Source organism: Saccopteryx bilineata, chromosome 8 (genome assembly GCF_036850765.1).
Source record: "Saccopteryx bilineata isolate mSacBil1 chromosome 8, mSacBil1_pri_phased_curated, whole genome shotgun sequence".
NCBI classification, from domain to species: Eukaryota; Metazoa; Chordata; class Mammalia; order Chiroptera; family Emballonuridae; genus Saccopteryx; species Saccopteryx bilineata.
This window is the reverse complement of record NC_089497.1, coordinates 87,706,946-87,726,330: the sequence shown is the minus strand read 5'-3', so window position 1 is coordinate 87,726,330 and position 19,385 is coordinate 87,706,946. Positions and strand designations below refer to the sequence as shown.

At 38.3% G+C, this 19,385-nt stretch overlaps 1 protein-coding gene across 10 annotated transcripts in view; it reads right to left on the bottom strand.

The window, feature by feature from the left end:
• The window catches only part of MECOM (MDS1 and EVI1 complex locus), a 701,730-nt gene that overhangs the window by 195,106 nt on the left and 487,239 nt on the right, over positions 1–19,385 (bottom strand). The window contains exon 1 of one of the 10 annotated variants that reach the window (XM_066241051.1): positions 4,278–4,372. The exons of the other annotated variants lie outside the window; for them this stretch is intronic. The gene's annotated coding sequence lies outside the window, so the exon portion shown is untranslated. Of the gene's footprint in view, positions 1–4,277; positions 4,373–19,385 lie in introns of those variants that run through there. 10 annotated transcript variants of the gene reach the window in all.

The following is a 19,385-nucleotide window of genomic DNA, read 5'->3' as shown; positions in this document are numbered from 1 at the left end:
ATCCTTTGCAATTTACTCTCAGTGTACACAGAGCCCACTTATCCTGGGTTTCCTTTGGGGTTCTCATGTTAGTCTTTGGTGGTCAGCTACCAATGCTGCCTTCCTTTCCCAGATTAATACTCTTAGTCATGGAGAGTTCACTGAATGCTCTATCTACCCAGGGTCACATGTTAAGTAAATGATTAAATGAGGGCTGAAATCACTGGGACAAGTTTCTAACCCTCAGAAAGATTGCTTATTTCTCTATCCTATATCTTTGTATCTAACTTTTTTTGTGTGTGGTGGAGACAGAGAGAGTTGGAGAGAGGGACAGATAGGGACAGACAGGAAGGGAGAGAGATGAGAAACATCAATTCTTCGTTGCAGTTCTTCAGTTGTTCATTGATTGATTTCTCATATGTGCCTTGACTGGGGACTACAACAGACCGAGTGACTCCTTGCTTGAGCCAGCGACCTTGGGCTCAAGCTGGTGAGCCTTGCTCAAACCAGATGAGCCCGCACTCAAGCTGGCGACCTTGGGGTCTCGAACCCAGGTCTTCCACATCCCAGTCCTACGCTCTATCCACTGCACCATAGCCTGGTCAGGCTGTATCTAACTTTAAAGAGAAAAATAACAGCAAATTGATTTTTTGTGATAGAAGTCATGAAAAAAAAATCTTCTTGCTAACAAATTTTGAATACTATGGACAAAATGCTCTAGTTAAAATACATTCAACTTAGTTACAGTGAGCTCAAAACACACTCATGGTGTGACTGGGGAATGAAAATCATCTCCATGTTTTACAGGTTTGCTATGGCAGAAAACAGTGCTGGATTCCAGGTCATCTCTTGCCAAATTAGAACATGCTTCTTAAGATTTTGAGATGCTGCTCAATAAAAATCCTGGTCATGCACTCTATAATAGAAATTCTCTATATAACCTCACTTAATGCCAGGAAAATGAAAGTATCATTGCCTCTGGCTTTTAAGTATGTCTGGAGTAGGTTCTCAAATCGTTTAAGATTTCTGACGCCTCAAGTAAATATTCTAGTTCTTTGGTGTCTCTTTCAGTTACATAAACATCTTTGGTTTCTTCACTTTTACTGGGACTTAAAAAAAAAGGAATAGGTTTTCATTAAGATACAACTGGCCATTGATCGAATTTAGAAATACTTTTATCTAAATTTTGCTTTCCTAAGATACATATTTTTTGATTCACATTTGCTTGGCCCACAGCATAGGTTTTATGTGCACTTCCTTAACATAATCATTGACAAAGGAATTATTTCACTGTGCATATTCAAGTACACCCAACACTAATGGGCAATAGAAAGTAGTTACATCACCATTTATCCCCCTTGCACCGACTTCTAGGAGGAGACTTGACTTTGGGTGGTGAACACACAATACAGTGTACAGATAATGTATTATAGAATTTTACATCTGAAACCTATATAATTTTATTAATCAAAGTCACCTCAATAAGGTCAATTTAAAAAATAATAAATAAAATAAAGTAGTTACAAACCCACTGGCCCCCAGTCAAAAAGGGACAATGTTCTAGTCTAATGTTTAGTATCAGAATCTGGATAATAAATAATAAATTTTTAAAGGTTGAACTATATACCAAAGACTTGCATCTGGCTAGCTACCTCAGTCAACTTGATAAAAATTATAATAGAGAATTAATAAAATTAGAGAAGAAGAGAAAAAAAAAACCCTCACACATAAACAAATTTTTTATCTTTACAGATAATTAAAGCACATCACAACACAAAGAAATGTCAAGGTTCCATGTTATATCTGTATTTATACATATATATAATTTCTATGATTTGTATGTCTAATTATAATTTTATATGTTAAATATTAACCCTGGTGTAAGAGGTTTTGAAAACTTTTAGAACCCTTTTAAAAAGCAAGCAAAGAAATTTTACTATATATATATATATATATATATTAAATATTAAGGTGTTTATACTCTTGGTTTTGATAATTCTATTGTTGGAAATTTTTCTTAAATACATATCAGTGACATGTAAAAGTTATACTTATTAGTTTATTTGCAGTGGTGTTACATTTTATAACAAAATAAATCATGCAAGAGACCAATAATCGGGGAAAAGTAAATTAGAGCATATGGATAGACTAACACTATTACTACTAATAATAAAACTAATGCAAAAACACAGGCCAGCATTTATGGTAGAATATTAAGCAATAAAGAGTTAAAGGTATAATGAATTTAATCAGGCAGAGCCAAGCAAAACTTTCTAGAGAATGAAATTGTTTCCAATTTTTAATTATTTTTCCAATCCTGTTTTCATGTTTTGAAAGTGATGACAAGAAGTCCTTCTTGGCCACATGTAAGTGTAAGGCACAGCCCTCCCTTCCCTAAGCACCCTGTTCACTGTAGACAGTGGCAGTAGAAGGGACTGGTCTCATTTCTCCAATGGGAGTTAACCCCGAAGGACAGCTATTCCAAGTACCAACAACCCAGGTCTGAAGACAATGTGGCCTTCCTGAGGGCCACTCCTTCCACATCAGAGGGCTTTCCTTGACTCCAACATGGGGGTGGGGAGCCCCAGCTCGAAACACAGCCTCCTCTTCACACTATGAAACCAAATTATCCTGATAAGGGGACACAGTCTCATCACCAGGCATTCTTTCATTAAAGCACAGACATCCCAATGTCAAAACAGTCAAGTAATCACTAGATACCACGCCAAACAACTGCTAATTGAGAGCATCAGGGAACAAAAAGGCAGCTTTAACACACCAAAGTTAAAGCAACCACCATCAAAAAAGACTTTCCAAGTTTTAATTATTTTTTAATGTCTTTGTTTTAAAACCAGATATTTATTGCTCTTTTAAAATGTCTCAGGGTAGCATTTTCAGTTCTGCAACAGTGCTGCTAACATTCCAAGATCAGCTATCGTGCAACTTCCCATAAAAAAATTAACACTAGGAAGGCCATTTTTTTATGCTTAAGCTCATGCCAATGAAAACTACCCTATAGGCATAAACTTGATATTTCTGTTCACCACACATTAACCCAGAGTTCCTCCGGGTGTGACGCCCAGGTGACTCCTGTGATGCAGATTTTGAAAAATTTGGGCTGGAAACCTGCATGATTGAACACCCCCCTCATAGCAGGGCAGAATCATTGATCTTCTCTTATTTCACCCAATCTGCACTTAGTCTTGGAAGATTAACCCTTTGGCAGTATGAATTCACATTGCTAAACACAAAGGGAGTCCCTCCTGAGGCTTGTGAAAGTGCATTAGTTCCCAGACTAGGACCCAGGGACCTCTGGGGGTCTGACATGATTCATGAGCGGCAAAGAGAAGAAGTGGCTAAAATGGGAGCTGGGCGAGACACGGGCTCTGGAAAGAACAGAATTGCAGACTCCTGGAGCTAAAGAAAACCTTGGTGGCCACTGAGAATAATCCTTTCAACGCACCACCACACCACTAGTCAGTGACAGAAAATAAAAATATCATCCTAAATTATAAAGAAACACAGCAGTAAATGAGGACAAACTATTGTGGGTTAAGATAATCCCTAAAACGGATTCAGATAAGGTCCTGCTGTAATTTTTTCTAACATCTGGATTACGAGAGGCCATCATCAGAAGATGGCGATGGTTTGTGGCTTCACAGCAGGAGTGTGAAGACAGCAGAAAGCAGACTGTTCACAAACCTGGCCAGCCTTCCAGGATCTTCAAAAGTTAGGGGCTGCACACTTAGTTCAACATAGACTTTTGAGCAACTTTCCTTGGTCTGGCAAAGTAACTCCCCACAGCCCATTCCGCACTCTTTTGAATAGAGAGGAAAGGGTTATATAGGGTGGGCACCATGTGCAGAAGCTCAGTTTGACCTTCCTCACTTCTGTTGAGGGCAGGAAGGAGGGAAAGTAGAGAGGACTGGAGAAAAACATGAGCCAGGAGCAGAGGAGAGCAAGCTGGATGAAGAGAGACAGCTTACCCCATTAATTTATCTACCTTTCCCAAACACAGGCACATGAAAAAGAGGCAGCTACAGAAGAGGAAATTTGCCTTCAATAATTAAGGTTGAGTTAGCTGTACTTCACCTGCCCACATGCTGTTTTATATGAACATACTCTCATAGGGTCCCTTGCCAGACATCCAGAACATCTTTACAATTCAGAACATCTGTCCAAAAAGCAAGGTACACAAAAATCTATTACACAATTTTGTACATCAGCTCCCACCTGTGCATTCCAAATCAAAGAGATAAATTTAAAAAGGAAACGTTTCACATTTTCAAGCCACATACCTAGAAGGGGTGCTTGACCAGATTACGTGTGTCCGTTGCTGAAGTTCTCGCTGCAAAAAGTGAGAATCGTCATGCTTCTACACAGAGAAGCAAGCTGCATCAGCAAGACATAACCAGGAAGAGAAAATGAATATAACCCCACCGTTAATACTAAAACTGGTCAATAATTATCTAGGCGGTATCAGTTATGTTCTCATCCTAGCTGGCCTTTAAGTAAAGAAAAGGAACCTGTGAGCAGGGCTTGTGAATGCTGCGGCTTCTCTGTAGGACTATTATCTCAGGCGGTGTGTGTGAAGAGCGGGTGGATACAGCCTGCAACTGCATGTTTACTGCTTCAACATTCTACCGACTTCTGGAGAATCATTGCTCATCTTAATCCCATTCTAAAGCCCCAAAAGGGCATCAGGAAGTTCTTACTCACTGGTAATTTGCTCTTGGAAACCCTGGGAGGAAGAGGAGCTTTGTCACAATGTGCTAAGTCATGGCTGTGTGGAGGCCACTAACAGACAGGAAGGAGTGTGTCACACCTCTCCAAAGTTCCTTTAAGGTGAAAGAAGATTAATGCTAATTTTGAAATCTGCCTGATTTTCAGGAGAAGAGAGATATATATTTAATAAACATTATTTGTTCCAATTCAAGTACACTTGATCAAGAGAACTAGGAATTCAAGAAAAAGTCATTCTGAAAAAATTGTTTTTTAATTTTTCTAAGATTTTTAAAAATTAAGTTTATTGGTGTAACACTGGTGAATAACTTATGTAAATATCAGGGGTGTAATTCTATCAATCTATGTATCCTTTGTGTGCTCATCATTTGAAATGTAGTCTCCTTTGTTACCAGATACTTGAGCCCCTCCCCTTTTCTTTCTCCCTCCACTCCCTCCCCTCCGGCAACCACCATCCTGTTGTCTGTGTTTATGTAACTTGTATAATATGCTTCATGAAGTAAGCACATTTTCCCATTTCTTAGCATTACACCATTTTTTGAACGTAACTTTTGAAAACTACCGACTAGTTGAAGGCAGCATGAAGCTTGAGCAGGGGGAAAAAGTCAAAGGGTCAAGGCAAAATAAACCGTGAACAGCAGGATCAGATTTTAGATTTCAGAGGCAAATGAAAGCCAAATGGAGCAAAAGGGACAGTTTTTACATAAAAAGCTACAACATAAGTGTTAAAGATTCTCTATTTCTTATGAATATGACAAAATGATCTATAGCTGCACTGTCACATGACTATTTAAATTGAAAATTATTAAAATAAATACAATGAAAAAATCAGTGCCTCATTTGAGCTAGTCACACTCAAGTGCTCAATAACTACACAGGACTCGTAACAATCACATTGGACAGCCCAGATTATAAAACATTCATTACTGCAGAAAGTTTTGTTGGACAGTTCAGATTCCAGAGCTCATAAAGAACTTTAAAGTGAGCATAGATATACAATATAAACTTTTTAAAAAAATGCCGTGGCTCCATAAAAGTACACAGTAGGAAGTGGTATACTCAAAACAGAAAGAAACGACAACAACAAATAAAAAACACTTTTATTCTTGCTTTAGCTCAATTCTTATTTAGGGAGGAAAAAAAACTCAGAAAATAGGCTGGGCAATACTCAGTCTAAGTACTCAGGTTTTCAGGGAGAGTTCACACTGAAGTTACCCTTTCAATGGGGAAAGGCACAGATATAAGTGTGCCTGTTTGCATGTGTGTGTGTGAGTGCACAAATTCACTGGGATAGTCAAAGCATGACATGACACAGAAAAATGTTCATCCTAGAAGCTGCCACATATTAGTATGTATGGCACCAAGTCGTGAGATTAAGGTAAAGTAAGGACTGGCACCATTTGATCTGACTTCTGCTATAGGAAAGGTCATTCTTAAACTGAATAGAGCAAATAAAAATTTTCTATCTTCATGGAGTTCAAAGAAACTTTGCTCAGAATTGAAATGATTATCCAGGTGTTGTTATTGGTTCTATTTTTGGAAGGTCTTCTACCTAGAGTATTTAAAGTATGCTCTATTTTGCAAGCAGGAGGGTTTGATAAAGTGCCAAGGTCATCCTCTGTGCTAGAACATTGATACCCTGGTAAATATCTTAGTTCTACAATGATACACAAATGACAATTTAAAATATACTGTTTAATTTCACTTTTTTTTTACTGCTCTCATTTGATAATGTGTGTGTTTCCAGGCTTGCAGGTGTGAGGTGGTCACATGGTTATAGCAACATAAAGAATTAAGGCTTTAGAAACTACATTCAGTATGAGTTACAGATAAAACTGGTTCACAATGGAAATTTAAAATTATACCCAATTCTAATTAGTTCAATTGTAATAAAATAAGAGAGCTGTTATTTATATTTAGTGATTGTGAAATTTTAAAACTATATGTCAGTTACATCAATTGATTCTTTACTAAAGCAACTTAAATTCTTTTTTTTTCAACATATGTGACGTCCCTAGTCAAAACTATGAAATATTCACTGATGTATTTATTTCTTATGAATTATCTGGTGCTTTTACTAGTGGCTGAAATCCAAGTTGTGTTAGAATAAGTCATCTTAATATACATAGCACTTTACAAAGCACTGTAACATGTAATATTGCGTTTGTCTGCCATGGCCACACATCCAGGATTTTATGGCTGGTGGTATTTTTAATAAGTGATGAAGAAAAAAAGATCAGATAAGTTAGGTCATATGCCTAAGGAGTTCTAACCCAGTATTAATTTCTAAAAACTAACTTTAATTATACATGTAAGAATCTTATGCTGTATTCCATATAAGACTAAAGCCCCTACAAACACAAGCCAACTCATGTCCTCTCTCCCTGCCTCAGAGTCAACGGCATCATCAGGTGATGTGTACCAGATCTTTTTTACTCCTTTGTACCCACTCACACATACCCAAGAGGGCACACACATGGAGACGGTGCCACCTTCTTCATGAAAACAATAATAAAAAATAAATTTGGAAGCATCTTAATATCTAAAAATAAGGAATAAGCACACTAATTATAATTTTAAAGGATGTGGTTAAGTCTCTATTAAGTAATTTGAAGCATCTAAAAGTACTTAGAGAGTACTTGGCACAGAGTGAGTACTGTATATATCAATATATTGGGTGAAAGACACAAACTGCATCAAGGTACGTATAGTATGAGCCAATTTATGTCACACACACTCACACACACAAACACTGGCACCAAATATTTTCTAGGAGTTCCAGGATTCCCTTGACTCCATGAGGCTTCCTTCCCTCTTTTCGGTCATATGGATACTTGCAACCTGCCACCTGCAACATAGCAGAGTAAGAGAGGAAAGAGGTATTTTATCTGGTCTTCACCCTTAGTAGCTTTCATGGGTAGTTCATTTTGTCCTTGACTTCATAAACTCTCAGGGAGCTGAAACATAGCCCCTCCCCCTTTCTTATCCAACAAAGGAGTGGATAAGAAACAAGAAGCCAACAAAATTGAATGAGTAGAAACCCTGCTTGCCAGGTTCAAACTCTTTCATTTCCATGTGGAAGCTTCTTGTCAGATAAATTTTAATTTACAGCAAAAGAAAGGAATTGTGCTCGGCTGAGCAGAGGTTCAAGAGATGTCCTGCTCCACATGAGTCTCTTAGCTGTGTACAGTTTAAGTCCCTTAACCTCCCTACATCAGAGGCTTTGGAACATGGAGGCTCTCATTATTTCTGCATTGCCTAATGGGGAATCTTTCTTCAGTCATGTCTTTACAATCATGTCCTTTACAAATGAAGCTTCCTTTGAAGACAAGCAAGAGATCAGATTAAATCTTTCCGTATATATTACTTCTGCTTCCTCTTGGCTCACTGTTCTTTGCAATGGCTAATTCTCAGCGGGATCCCAGACATGAACTCTGTTCCAACTACTAAATAAGTCTGCAGCACGGGAACTCACACCACAAAACATTCCTCTTGACTTCCAAGCAGGGTTCCTCCCAAAGAGGTGTCCCTGTACCATCTGCTTCAGGAAAAACTCAACTCATTCCATTAATCATGTCAATCTCAGAGTTTTCTTTTCTAACTCTAAAGAAATCTTAATTATCCTCCTGGTTCAAAGTGTTTCTGAATGAACTAGGTCAAGTTTCCCTTAGCTAAAGAGTATCACAGCACTAAGCACAGTCTTTGGAATAAAGTAAACTCTTAAGGAACATTGGTTGAATGCACAAGGGTACAATTTTACGAATATAATGAATAAGGATCTCATTTGTGCATTATGTTTATATTTTTCACACAGCTCTGTCCCAATATAAACACAAATGTTCCATATGTCCTGCTCACTCTTCAAGCCTCCTGACATTCTCTGGCCTATCATCAGAATTTTGTGTTCACCCCAAAGCAAATCTTGACTTTGCCAGAATCTCTGGTGATTTAGTCAGTGTGCATATTGCACAAGTCCAACTGCACAAGTCCAGATCTGATCTTAAGTGCCTGAAACTGGGGGATCTATATATTTTTTTAGTGCTCAACTGTAAGTTTTAGACTATGGTGTGTCAAACTAATGCAGTAAAAACTTAGTGGGCTTCCAAATTTATTTGGAGAATTGTAACATAAAAGTCAACATAGAAAATAAAAGCTTTCATATAATTTCAGAAACATTACTCTGAAGGTTGTTTCCAAAGGTTCAGTGGAAAGCTTCATTAGGTCCATTCATACAACTAAAAGATTATTTATGTAAATTTACTAATACTTTGATAATCAATGTACTAGGATGACAGACAATGAAATAAGAAAAAGGTAACATTGACTGGTCAAATGGGTTTTTTTTAGAATGGTCTTCACCAGCACCATCTAGAGGGAGCAATTAGGGCTTCTGACATGTAACCAACTGCCTTATCCACTGCTATAGTATTTACTTTACCTTGAGAAGATGAGTCAAATATTGGAAATTGTCTGATATTTTCCAGAGGTATCAAGACACCTGAAAATACACACTAAGTACTTTGAAAACATAAACATTCTGAATATTAAGTAGGTTGTACTGCTAGCCACTCCCAACTCCTCTCAGTAGAGCGCCACCAGTGCTCACTGATGCCCAAGGAAGGCTCAGGTGGATTCCTCAAGTTATTTCTAAGTTTAAAACTAGGACAGCTTCACCACTGCCTCCAACTATTTGACAGAAGTTTAAATTATATTAAATTGAATGATCATCAGTTCAGGGTTAGCTTAGTTCACCCAAGTATGTCTCTAGCTTGATCTCTACTCTGAATTTCTAAGGATTTCCTCCAAACTGGGCAGGTGCTCTGCTTCCTTACATGTCCCCTACTACCATAACTAGGACTGACCTCAGCAACTTATTGTCAAGCTGAGATCTGACCACAAATCCTAATCATTCTTGCACTCTGAGTCACACCTTTGCCTTGTGTTTAGAATCAAAGGCCTTGTTCCCTGGCTGGAACATTGAAATTCATTTGGTAAGTTTCTTCTCTACCACTCTCCCTTCTTCCACCCACCATAGAAGAGACCAGAGCAACTTGCCTGTTAAACAATTGTTCAACGGGAAATACCTGATACTTATGAGGAGAGAAGAGGAGAGAAAAGTGGTAACACTGTGGTAGCAGAGACACAGAAAGGGAAATTGGGGAAGCAGAAAGGAGGAGAAAGAAGAAAGGGAGCCTTCTGGATTCCCAACTGTAGAAAAGTTAGAGAATTCCATTCTGAGAAATTGAAGTTATTCTACATGTTTGTATAAATACATAGATATGTGTTTACAGGGGTGAATATATAACTGTATACACAAACAGTTTTGTTTTGTTTTGTGAAAACATAATCAACGATAATGCTCCTATGTTAATATCTACTTATTTAAATAAATTTTGCTTAATAATTAATCTACACTTTCATTAACAAAAGTTGCGTGGTGATTTGCTGTTTTGTTTCTTTTCTTAACCACAACCCACTAACACAAGCTTGCTCCTTTGATTGTTGACATTTTTGTTACTTTCCAAAAGGTAAAAGCTCTGCTATTTTGCTAGCAAAAGCAAAGACTAGTGTTTCATTGTTTTTATAAAAGGGCCAAGATTTTTTAAAGCACCATCCTTTAAAGTTCTTCTACAGAGATCTCTTTGAAATGAACTATAGTCCCACAGATAAAAATTATAGAACAGAGGCAGAGGGAAGAAAGACAGATGGGCCAGTGACCATTATCAGTCAGAAGTCACCCAAACTATAACTTTTCTAAATGAAATAAAGTTGGCAGGAAAAAAAAATCTCTGGAATATACCACAGGATGAGGCACAAGCTAATGACATCTTTCTCTGTTACTTGAAACACGCCAGGCATTGGTCAGGACCAGCTGCATACACTGTTTGGCCATGTCTATAATTTCCATGTATTTTTTTTTTAGCCAGAAAATGCTTATCTTGAGCAATTTACCATATTTCCTCATGAATAAGATGCACAGTTTTCTCAATAAATTTGGGGTCTAAAAACGGTGCATCTTACACAGTGGTTATAGATTTTTTTTACGTCATTTCTCACTTTTTTGCATGGATAAGCAGTTGTATGAATTTTATGATAAAAAAAACTTGAGCTTAATAACATTATGTTATACACTTTTTTTCAAATTTCAGGCCCCAAAATTAGGGTGCATCTTATACATCGGGAAATACAGTACTGTGAAATCCAGGCAATGCTCTGAGACTTACTAATTCACTGTCTTTTTACTTTCATGCTATTCACCTATCTCAAATTCAAATCTCGACATGATTGTGGTTGCCCCAGGCATATAGAGCATCCATTCAACAAATATTTATTGTGTGGTTATTGTGAAAGGAACAGTGGCAGGTATCAGACACATACATACTCAATTCTAGATCTCACGACTTTCTTGTAAGATGTTTACAAACAATTCAATTCAATTTAATGAGAGAAGTTTATAAACAAATAATTATGCAACGAATTGGAACAGATTTAGAAATGAAACTTCATGGAAACAGAAAACCAAGGATGCTGTACTTGGGCTGGACAGAGTATGGGCATGGGGGTGGGTTGTGGCCAGTGTGAATTATAGATGGAGGTACGGCTGCCTTTAATGTGCTGTGCTCAAAAGTTATAGCCCATCCTGTAGAAAATAGAACACTGCTGTGGCCCTTAGCATGATGGGACTGTGTATTAGACAGAAAAGACTAAGAGCAGTGGGGGAGTCTGAGGACAGGAAAGATTTGCTAACCTTGAGTCTGGGGTTGTTGTGATGGCCCAGCAGAAAAGCAGTGATAACCAATTCCAGAACTTTGCTCTGAAGAGCTTAAACATTTTACACCAAGCTCCTCAGCAAAGCTGTCTAAAATTTAATCACATCACATAAGAGCCAATTATGATGCAGAATTTTGCTACTTCAATTATTATCTGTGGATAACAACATCAGCACCAACTGGAAACCTGTTAGAATGCAGACTCTTGCTCCCCACCCGCCAGGACTGTTGAATCAGAATCTGCATTTTAACAAGGCCCACGGGCAAAGTATGTTCATATTACAGTCACAGAAATACTGACGTAAAGGAAATATCTCTGGGCTTAGAAAAAGTACATCCTCGTTCTGTCACTTCTTGGAATTTCCATTTTTTTCTCCATAAAGTTAGGAAATATATAGAGGATGGCTATAAGAGTTAGAAGAGTAACTCAGGTGAAAATGCTTCAGGAATTCTGAAGCACAGACTTGATAGATGTGAGACCATTTTATCATTGTGATCATCTTGTTTCAGAACAAAATCATACACGTTATTTGTTTGTAAAAGACTTGTTTGAACCCAAAATGTAAAAGGAGCATATTTGCAGATGAAACATCACAACCTTAGTCATCAGGTTGGTTAGTGTTATGGGAAGGGGCATGCTATTTCCTTTGGACTATACTGCTAGATTTCCAAGTCTTTATTAAGTCACAAAAGCTACCTCCTCCTCTCTGCTGAAACAAAGAAGAGAAGAGAGAACGACTATGTTAAGTGTTTCTCATTCAACAAACCTAAAGAGCTTATCCTTACCATAGTTTTCCTGGTCAAGTAACCATTATCTTTAAAAGTACACACAAATTTCAGCACTTAAATATGTTTCTGGGGAAGATGTGGAGATGTTTGGAAGTAGGGTACAAGCCTGTTTGTCCAAATCATCCTTCCAAGAAAGGAAATGGTGATTGACCAGATGACCTTCTTTACACCCCTGTCATATGCTCTTTATAAGACCAAGCAAGTGAGCAGCATGCACAGTAGTCCATAGGGTGGTCTGAGGGATCACAAGTTTATTTGCTCCAGAAGACTTCCCCTCTCAAAGGTGTTACTTAGGCATATCATGAGACTCAAATCTGGGAAAAATATAGTATTTCCTTGTAGGAGTCTTTTAAAATATATATATGCTGTTGCTTTTGGCTTTTCACTCAGAGAAGGCTTACATGCAATTTTCTTTGGTCCTACTAAACTCGAGTTCCCCAACACCAGCTGTCTCCGAAGTTTGACCCCAACAAAATCAAAGTCCTATACCTGAGGTGAACCAGTAAGGAAGTCAGTGCTACATCTGCCCTGGCCCACAAATACCACCCCTGGGTCTGCCTCCAAAAAAGGTTGGTGATGACATTGCCAAAGCAACTGGTGATGAGAGTGTCTGAGATTCCAGTGAAACTGACTGATCAGAACAGACAGGCTCATATCGTGCTGGCACCTTCTGCCTTTGCTCTGATCATCAGAGCCCTCAAAGAACCATGGGACAGCAAAAAGCAAAAAACAAAACAAACAAACAAAAACATTCAGCACAGTAAAAATATCACATTTGATGAGATTGTCAACATTGCCCTGCAGATGTGGTGCCCATCTTTAGCTAGAGAACTCTCTGGAACAATCAAAGAGATCCTGGGAACAGCCCAGATTGTGAGCTGCAATGTTGATGGCCACCATAGATGACATTAGCCAAGAAATACCTTGCTAGTTAAGAACCACAAAAGAAAATATTTTAATTAAAATCATCTGATGGCTCTGGTCAGTTGGCTCAGTGGTAGAGTATTGAGCCGGTATGTGGATGTCCAAGATTCAATTCCCAGTCAGGGCACACTGGAGATGTGACCATCTGCTTCTCCACCTCTTACCCTTCATATCTCTCTCTTTCTCTCTCTCTCTCTCTCTCTCTCTCTCTCTCTCTCTCTCTCTTTCTTCCCCTCTACAGCTATGGCTCAATTGGTTCAAGTACATTGACCCTGGGCACTGAGGATGGCCCCAAAGAACCTCTGTCTCAGGCGCTGAAAATAGCTCAGTTACGAGCATGGTCCCAGATAGGCAGAACATCAGCCCTAGACAGGGATTGCCAGGTGGATCCCTGTAGGGGCACATGTGGGAGTCTATCTCTCTATCTCCCCTCCTCTCAGTGTAAAATAAGTAAGAAAATAAAATAATAAAATTAAATTAAATTAAAAATTTGGCAACCAATACACACACACACACACACACACACACACACACACACACGTACGCTGTCAGCAGACTGCATAAAAAAGGCGAAGAGAGTGATAAGTACAGATTGGTAGTTACAAAATAGTCAAAGGGATGTAAAGTGCAGCATAGGGAATAGGGCCAATAATATTGTAGTAACTTATATACGGTGCCAGATAGGAACTGGAAATATTGAGGGGAAACACTCTGTAAAGTATAAAATTGTCTAACCACTGTGCTGTACACCTGAAACTAATACAAAATAATATTGAATGTAAACTTTAATCTAAAAATAAAATATACATATGTTGTCTAGTATATTGCCACATGTTAACGAGTTTAGTAGAGTAGGTAGTTTTTATTTCACAACTCTGAAGGAAAGAGGCAGAAACCATTTGTTGGTTTACTCATTCATTTATTGATTCATTTGCTGAATATTTATTAAGTGTCCAAATGTGCCAGACTCTCCCTCACAGTAAAAGGCTAAACAAGATGGTGAGGCTACCTGCTCTTACAGAGAGTATAACCTAGAATATGAGTCCTCAAATATTTATCATCACCCACTCTATTAATAAAATTTGTTCAACATGCATCCCCAATAGATATATGTATTTATTTATAAATTATCCATTATGATACTATGCTACTATATATAATATGACATAATAATATTAATATGTACATTAATTTTTTTAATGACAGTAAAATAATAGAAATGGGTATTAATATTTTTCAGTAGAATGTCTTTTATAATCGCTGGCATGTGGGTACCCACTTGAGAAATCTGTCTTTTAGAGAAATTTCTATGAGAAAACTTTTTCCACGGAGACAATGCTATCCAGAGTATATGATTGTTTAAATCACTTCCAAAATTTGAAAGAAAAAAAAAAGAAATTATAAAGAGTTGTTCAGAATCAGAGACTTAATCTACTTTTTCTTTATATGTCTAGTAACTTACATTGCACCTAGAACATAGTAGATATCTAGTAAATAATTACTGTATGGAATTGAGTGAAAAGGGAAGAATGAGGAATGAAGGGAGAGAATGGGTATATGTATTATAAAAGAGAATTATTTGTACAATAAGAGAAAAAAATAGCTTGCTTGCCCGGAAAAAATAATGAGTTACCTTGGTTATTAAAATAATAATAGTGGTAATAATAATAAAACAAAATAAAATTTCTGTTTGCAAGAACCTATCTCCAGCTCACTTTCATTTGGCAGACTGAAATATCTAATCATAAATCTTATTTCCAGAATTTCTGGGCACAATTTCACTGGGTTTCTTCTCTTTTTTAATAGACAATAAATTAATTTTACAATAAATAATCAAATAGTTTTGAAATGCATTTACATGTGGGTTTTTTAAAATTATTTACCTTGCCCATAATTCACTGAAAAAAGAAATGGTGATAGACACAGTTACATAGTTACATGACCTTGTAGCTGACACCTATAACCATTTCCTTTGTTTAAAATCAACCGTACTTTCTTTGTGGCAAATGACTTCTACTGATAGTTGGTAATACTAATATTTGTGTCATGTTATCAAAAAATTTTCCTAAGAGTCATGGTTGCAGTATTATCAATAATATAGTTATCTGTTACATCAAAGTTTTAGTGTAATAAACTTATCACCATTTCCACTAGTCTCCCCCATTCTCACTGTACGTTTGGACAAAAGGTGCTTTGTCAAGTGTGTCCCCATTTGAAACAGTTCCTTCAGGTGCACAGGCCAGTGCCAGGTTCTATGACCAGATTTCTCTCTGAGGTCAGAGCTCCCACATCAAGACTCCGTGGAGAAGAGACTCCCACATTCTAAGAACCATGCAATAAAGGAAAATGAATTCCTGGTTACCATATAAGAAGCTACCTTAGGGTGCCCTAATGCTCACGGATATGACATTCTAGCCTGTCAGGAATCTCAAGCAGCCTCTTCCAAAGGCTTAGGGATCCTGAGTGTCACATTCTAGCAGCCTCTTCCAAAGGCTTAGGGATCCTGAGTGTCACATTCTAGCAGCCTCTTCCAAAGGCTTAGGGATCCTGAGTGTTTAGATTAAGATCGCGTTCACTCTGGGCAGGGATGTACTCTAAGGGAAAAGTCTATTTTTGCCTCAGCTTAACCCTGAAAGTCTCCAAAGCTCCAAATTGGTGGAGGAGAAGGATTTTCCCAGGAACCTTCTCTCCTTAAATAATGAGGCCTCTCTCACAATCTGAAATCTCAAATGGTCCCTAAATCTCAAGGGAAATTTTTACAGCAAAAATGCTGTCATTCTTTTTGATGAAGTATGTGTGTGTGTGTAAAAACCACACGTGCATTTATACCTATCTGTGTGTATATATATATATGCAAACACAAATAAATAACTAGATTTATGCCTAGTTTGTGTGACTTACAAAAATTGTATATGGTAGATCTTATTATTCTCTTTTTTCCAAAAAGGACATAGGGGCTCACAGATTTAGTTTATCAAAAGTCCCATTACTAGGACTTGAATGTACCTCACACAAGTAAACTAACGAATTTTCTTATTATATAATTTTTATATGAGTGCTACTATAATTATCACTGTTTTATGTAACATAGGACTCCCATCCCTACTTCTGAGGACATTAGGGTGCTCCCCACCGTCTCAGGCTCTGGCTCCCCCTTTCAGGAAGTGGGAGAGGAGAAGCTGCCCTTCCTCACATGACCCATAGTGTGGCCCCCACGGCGTGAAAGGAGGTTAGTCCCCAGCGGTGACTCTTTCATCACGAGAAGAAATCTGACCCTTCTTTCAGATGTGTGGAAAAGGTGAAAAAGTCTTTTTTACTTTACCGAGTATTGGACTTAAATTCTTTCCCAACTAACCCCCAAAGGCCCTTGGGGAGGCATCTGGCCATTATGAGAAGTGTTTGTAGAGCCCCTTCAGGGCCACGGTGGACAGCCGGTGCAGACACAAACCGAACAATAACAGCCAAGCTGCAGACATGCAGCAGGCCCTACTTCCGTGGCATTCTGACAGTGCCTTTTCAACACGTGAACATTATTTCTCGGAGCAGCAATCCCATGGTCCTGATTACATTTTCCATTTCCCACAGACCCCACCCCGAAGTGCGCTCGGCTCTCTCCAGGCAAACACTTTCTGCAAGACGCTGACCTAGAATGGCATCAGAGTTGGTATTCAAACCAACCGGACAGCCAGATTGCATGCTATCACAGACTGAAGCCCCAAGCTTCCTTCGTATCTGGTTTCTTGCACAACAGGGTATAATGGGGGTAGGCAGAGCAGGTTTGGGCAAAAGGTGAAAGAAACCTCCACTCCAACAAAACCAGTAAAAATATTCTGATTAGTTAAGATAAAATGTACTTTCGTTTTCCTGAGAGTTTTAGCTTTATAAATAGGCTCCCAATCTATAAGAAAGTCTTAGCTGAGTGTTTTAGAGTCGCTTGTTATTTTCAAATAGCATGTGCTCTGGTGTTTCCTTGGGGGAACACATTCCAATTGCTTAATGGGGTGTAATCAGTAACATGTTTGCTTCAGACCTTATAATGATGATGCTGTTAACTGCATTCATCAAAAGTCCTTTAAAACAGCTGTTTTCAACCAACTTTCGCTGTGAATATACTTTTGTGTGTTTAATGTACTTGGCAAGCCTTTTGAGAAAGACCTTGCCTACTGTTTTGTTTCCACTTATGAAAACATGCATTCACTGGGAAAATCAAGATGCATTTTTTAATGTTATCAAGGAACTGGTAAGAAAAACAATCCTCTCCTGTCATCATCAGCAATTGCCAAACCATCTCCATTGATGAAAATCTGCTTTGAAGAAACATGCATTTGTTTAAGCATGAAATGACCAGCAGCTCTTTTTAAGGCAAAAACTAGAATAAGCATATTTCTAAAGATATATGTCCTGAAATTTAGAGATATCAATAGAACCAGAAAAGTGGGAGGAGAGAAAGACAGAGACACAGAAAGACAGAAAGAGACAAAGAGACCCACCTGGACAAGGTCCAGAAGCAAAGATTTTCCACTAGGGCAGCTTGTGCTACATGGGAGAATCCTACCCAAAGCTTTAACCAAGCCCTAATGTCCCTATCATTCAGCAGGCTTCTGCTCTGAAATGCAAGAACTGTCTTCAACTCAGAGCCTTAGTAAGGACAGAACACCTTCCATTTCTTGTAACATTATCCAGCCAGGAAATAGGCAGCGAGTACAAATGGTTGGTTGAAGTCTGGTCTTTGTTTTCTGTCTTCCTCAGTTGACAATGCCTGTTGCAAGGAAGCAGGCCAACAGAAAACTGCCAGCCACCATGTAGCATCAAACTGTAAAATCAGGAAAATTCCTTACTGCTCTATGCCCACCAAACTCCTAAAATAGGCAGGATTGTTGTTATATTGCACATTTATTAGTTTATGCTGTTATAGATATTTTTAGTAGTCAGGGCATGCAGTTAAAAAGCAAGAAAGCAGACAACAACAGGCTCACATGATGGGCATTTACTTGTTCACCACCTGGTAAGTGCAGGGGAGGTCTCAGAAATTCCAGTGCCCTGAGAAGGCTCAGAAGCTGCTCTGCCTCCTCATGCCAATTTCCTCGTTTCCTCAATGATGAAATGATCCCCTAATCCGCAATCACTAAACAGGCAGATGCTTAAACAATCAAAGAAACCAAGTGCATGGTTGACTCTGCCTCTTCCAGGAATCCTAAACAATAAATCTTACAACTCTTCTTATATTCAGTGTGATAGTGAGTGCCAAATCCCAGCTCAGCCGGAATCCTATTTCCTGGGCCCGCAGACGATAGAAAATATCACATTTCGATTTCATTCGACCCTTTCACGCTCTCTGTCATGCTTCGCTGCCTTTACAAGTCACCACTTCACTGTTGCCACAAAGCTTACAGGGACTCTAACAGGTGAGGCCTCAAGCAAACATGGAACCAAGTGGGCCAGGCAAGCAGGCAGAGGACCACGCAGCTTATCTGCACCCTATCTCACCATTTCTTACCACCAGGTCTGCTCCATGACAGCCATGCTGTCCCGAGGCAATGGCTCAGTAATAAGATACACAACAAATAATGGAGTTTTTTGCTGGAAAAATATATACTCAGGTAATTAAATTGTTAACATGATGGATGGCCTTATTTTGTATTTGAATTCAAAGTGACTTTCTGTATCATTCAACTAAAATGGCTTGATGTTACAAAAAGGAACAAAAAAAGCAAAACATAACTCCAAACAAATAGAAATATAGATTTTTGTTCATTTTAAAAACAAACATGGGTCGTTTTCACTGTGCCGGGTCACAATGTTTACCTGAAATACATGGAGCCGGTGTTCAAATTTCATATTCATTATGTCTCATTCCTAATTTTTTGGACCATAGCCTAAAAGGTGAGGCTGTAGAAAAATGTCCAGTTTTCTTTGTTTTACACAAAAAAAGTGTGGCCATGTGAGAGAGACCTATTGTTCAGAAGGTTCCAGAAGCAAGACCCTAGTGTCTCGGTTTAAAATGTTAATGAACATCCATCTTGCCCACGTTGAATCCCAAATGACAGTATGTTTTGTGCCCAAGGCAGGATTCTGACTAAATCAATAAACTATCCTAAGTTTGATAAAAGTTTTACAAAATATCCAGGACATTTAGAGTAATTGTTAACATCTGTTCATTATTCAACAGTGTAAGCAGGT